Genomic DNA, 4,937 nt, shown 5'->3' with positions numbered 1-4,937 from the left:
TCTCCTCACCTTTTTTCTCTTCCACCCCACCCCCGAATCGATAAACAGAACGTCGGCTCAGTGGCGGCCAAGGCAAATGTTTGAGCCACCTGTTGCAGGAAACTTGAAGCTCTCGGGAGATGTGAAGATGGAGAGTATAAGGCTCTGCTCCGGGCCCGGCCCGCCTCTGGACCTGACTGAAAATGTTAATGAAGTTGGGATAAAACAATATCACTAAGAATTAATATTATGAACATAAGGCGATGATAACAGTTAAAATTTTGTCTTGCGTGTTCGTGATAAATGGAGCAATGAGTGTGATGCATTGAGCTTCCACACTGTAATTACTTGCCTGCATAATGATTGTTCATGTTGGCCACTAGGAGAGCAAAAAGCTCCAAAACAAACACGAGACGCAGCCACGGCACATAATTGCTTATTTAAAAAACACTGATGTGAGCAAACAGCTAGCTAGCCAACATTTATGAAACTTCGCTCAAAGTGGACGAGGACAAAAAGACGTTAACTTCAGGGGTTGTCTTTAGGGCAGGACAACTGGTGATTCACGTCCTGGTGCTTCCAGGAACTCCCTTGGTCTGCTTCCAATGAATGCCCCCAAAGCCTCTTTGGATTCCCCCCACCTCCCTGCCCCAAAGCCTGGCAAGTTCTTTAATCGCCCCCTTCAACCCGTCTTCCTCTCAAACATCCCCCCACTCCCCCCCACCCTTTGGCATCAAGTCCATACTGCTACCCCCTCAGCTAACATTTACCTTCCCCATACTCACTTTCTTTCACATGCCCCCACCTCAACTGTAAAAATCCCACAGGACTGTGGTTCTTTCAGTACATAAACCTCCAAACCACAAATCTCAACCGCTCTTTTATGTTACATTTTGAATGGATGGACATACACTAGTGGTGCCTCCAAGTTGCAACGCCATCCATTGTGAAGAAAACCATCTTTCCCTTGCGTTCATCCATTTTCTACAGCGGTTGTTGTCATTCAGGTTGCAGGACTGGTTCACAGGGTACAGATAAACAGACAATCATTCACACTCACAGTCACGCCGATGGCCAATTTCAAGTCTTCACTAAAGCTAAGAAGCACGTTTTTGAAATGTTGAACTTTACTCTGCGACTCTGCATTACAAATTCAACTCTGTCTGAAACCCATAACGCGGTGAGGACAAGCGTTATAGAAAATGGAGGAATGGAAGATTGAAACAAAAACAAAAAAAAAGCATATACTGTAAATCAGGGATGTATATGTGTAACAAAATTGCAATTTTAAATATGGGCAAAATATGTGACGAATACAGTATGTGCTCTTAACATATTTAATTTTTTATGTTTGGTTATGCATTTTCAGTGCATTTATAAAAGGCCCACTATCCTAACTCAACAACAAAGGGTTTGAACCAAACAATAAAATAACCACATACTTCATTCTTTTTAGTGCAAAGGGCTCTCTTGCCTAAAAATCACCATTCAAGGATGGCACAAAACCGCCGAACAAGAAACCAACATTAAGTGCAAGAACTCATTTTGTACATGTTTTCACAAGAATCAATTCACTGAAAGTTTTAATAGCGACTATGTTTGTCATGCATATTATTCCAAATACGCCCAAAAAATATTAGGCCTACTCATGTTTTACGAAAGAGCAATATATGACCCAGTGTGAGCGCAACTAAGAGTTGTTTGCCATCTAGTGGTAGTTGGTGATATTACAACTTAAAACTACAGTTGACCCCTGCATAGCCATAGTTTGGCACCTGCAGATTCCCTGTTTTTTTTTTGTTTTTTTTAATCACAATTTTTTTTTTCATTTTATATATTTTTCCTGTTCCTGGTGTCATTTCCTCACGTTTATCGTGGAGAACGTATATAGAATGTTTATCATATTTTTCAAAGAATTATTTGTGTTGTGCAAAAAATAAAAAAAAAAATTTCTTTTGAAAAGTAATCAAGGGGGCCATTCAGAATGTCAGTTGGCCATTACTGCTGTAAATAATGACTCTTAATTCAACCAAAAGCTAACCAATCAAGTCCTCCGAAAGGTCCCGTCTCCATCTCGGACTTTCTCTCGGTAGGAAGTCAAATATTCACAGCTGCCTCTGCGGTCAGGCTGCGCGGCCGCAGGACTCCGAGGGCAAACAGAGGAGCCGCGAACATGCAAGGCCGCTGGCGTACGTTTCCTTCAAGCTACGACACAGACCCGATAGATGGTGGCGCAGTCAAAACAGAAACCGCATACTGATCCTCGCCGCATGCCTCAACAAACCAAACTCTGACCAAACACAACCCGAGCAGTGCGCCGCAAAACTGACATTGGCAGAGGGCTTCCAGAAACACATCTTAGCAGTGGAAACGCGAGGGATGACGTGCGGATTTTCATCTCACAAGTCAGCGAGGAACATCTGCGTCAAATAAATGTGGAAAGTGAGGCCTTGTTTTGCATTACGCTTAAATGTAAGAGCACATAAAGAAAGTCCTTTTGCTGTTGCAATAAAACTGCACTGATCTTTCCAAAAGGTCCACACGTGGTACAAGATGCAGCTTACTTGAGTCACATTTTAAGCTCGCTCAATTAACAAGTGGAACAGGGATGATTAGTGGACCGGACTAAAATCCACCTCCGTCCTTGCTTAGGCCGTCCCTTTTTAAAAACTTGTTGCCCCCCCAGTCCTCCATCCCAAAAATGGGCATCCGTAAGGGATGCCCAGCTTTGGTTTCAAGGTTCGTTTACTCAATACAAGGTGCTCAGTTTGCAGACTTACAATATTTTAAGGTTGCAAACAGCATACAATGACCTACAGTAGGTTTGCACGGCAACGTACAAATATGTCGTCATGCAGCACAAGAAGGCATGCTCAATTATTATCGTACTTACATTTTTTTTTTTTTTTTTACTTGACTTACTGTTAATTTGACCTGATTATCAGGATGTGTTTTTCCCGCTTTTAGTAGCACAACATGTTGTTTGTTCTACAACTCATGCCCTGAAGACTTCAGTGTACTTTACAAGTGTCATGTCACATGTCATCGTAATTTGCTATTAGTGTGTTTTTGTTTTGTTTAGTTTTGTTATATTTTTTGCAGTGGTCAACATACTTCATACATTTTATTTTTTACGGTAAAATGCTTGACAGTGATAAACATGCGTCTACAAATAACACTTAAAGGGACACTTCACACATAGGTTTGCATGTAAAAATGACATTAGTACTAAAATGCCCACCTCAAAAGACTCTGTAGTGATTAAAGGCCTTTTTTGTGATTAGTTTTACAACACATTTCCCCGCCCCTTTTTGGGGCGTGGCTTATGTTATGTTTTCGGTCTCAGCTGTCCACGTCACGCGAGGAAGGCATGCGTGGTAAAATTGCTCGCTTTGTCAGTTCTGTTGTCTAAAACGGCGACCGATCGCCACCAAAATGCAAATGCACATTACTACTCTTGTCCACTTCAACCTGTGAAAGTATAAAAGTGTTCTGCACAATAGTTTGGATTTATCAACATAAAACGTGATCTCATCATGACCACCTCCACAAAATCCAAAATACCGTGGCGATTGCTCCTCCACTTTCACAAGCTGAAGCGGACAAGAGCAAGAATGCGCACACAAACCCCGACTGGTTATATTTCGGACATTTAGCGACGCTAAACTCGTGTCTACTCTCAGGAGGGAGGCGGCGGCCTGCAGCAGCAGCAGGCAGATTGGAGCTTTACGCCCCCCTCGTCCCTCCCCGGCTAAAGGTAGGATAATGGGACGGCTAATAGCAACAACTAGCTTCAGGTCGTTAAGACAAAAGGTGTTAGCACAACAACATTAGCTCCTTACTCTGCGTTCTGCCTGCGTCTATCTTCAAGTCGCATGGTTGCCTCCCAAGCAGTCGCGTGCGTTGTCAGACAGAGAGCCGCCAGAGAGTGAGTGAACTCGAACGCCCAGGGGTTTTTACAACTTTTTTTGCAACAACTATTGAATGACAAATCTGGGTGATATTTGACAAATAACTCTGCTGGCTACAAGTAGATGACTTTAATTTGTAAATTGGCCATTCCCTGCCAAAATAGCAGGTGATATGGTGGGGTGGCATTGTCAAATGTAAAGCATAAGTAGTCAAATGACTGCCTTCTGGGCGTTCTAGTGGTAAGCCCTCATCGAACAAGCGTCAATGTTCAGCGAACAAAGTTCCAGCGAGGCTGACCCCCCCAACCGAGTGTGGCAGCATTGAAACGTACCTTTTCAGCTGTTTACGTTCCGTAGAGTAATGATGGGATGCACTGTGATGAAGATTAAGTTTGTTCTGTGTTAAATCACTGAAAAACTTCCATTTAAAGCTGTGTTGTTGTTACCTCTTACAACAGGCGGCCGCTCGGCAATGCAGTCACCATCATCACACGGGTCACATTCTCGTGCTCAAGTCTCCCATCTCCCCCAGCGCTGCGTTGCAGTAATTACATAAAACCATATTTTTGTCTTTTTTTTAAGTCTAAAGTGACCCCAAACATTAGGAATCTAAATCTTCATTCATTTGTCGCCTGGAAAAGAGCCTCTGCAACAACAAATGTCCATACGGAAATATGGAAGTGGCCAAATATTGGTTATTGATGCCGCAAATATGGTTTTAAAATGATTAATTATAGTTTCGAGATAGACATTTTTGTGTCTAGCAATTTTTGTGATTGAGTGAGACGATTTTTTTTCCCCAGCACTAGTTAAGATTTAATCCCTTAATCCTTCACAGTTAAAGATGTTTTTGGTGACCGTTTGCTTCGGCAATTTCTACAGTTTTTGTATTGTTTCCTGTGGGAAATACTGCTTCAACCTTAACCCCATTAGTTGTTAAACACACAGGTAAAAAACAAAACAAAAAAAAAGGGTATGAATTGTGTGATGAAATGTGTGTACAATTTCTCTAGAAAGTGACATCGCCAACTACTGGCCTGGCATGCA

Source organism: Filicampus tigris, chromosome 15 (genome assembly GCF_054856515.1).
Source record: "Filicampus tigris isolate MCC_2025a chromosome 15, RoL_Ftig_1.0, whole genome shotgun sequence".
In the NCBI taxonomy this organism is placed as follows: Eukaryota; Metazoa; Chordata; class Actinopteri; order Syngnathiformes; family Syngnathidae; genus Filicampus; species Filicampus tigris.
Note: the sequence above shows the minus strand (reverse complement) of the source record.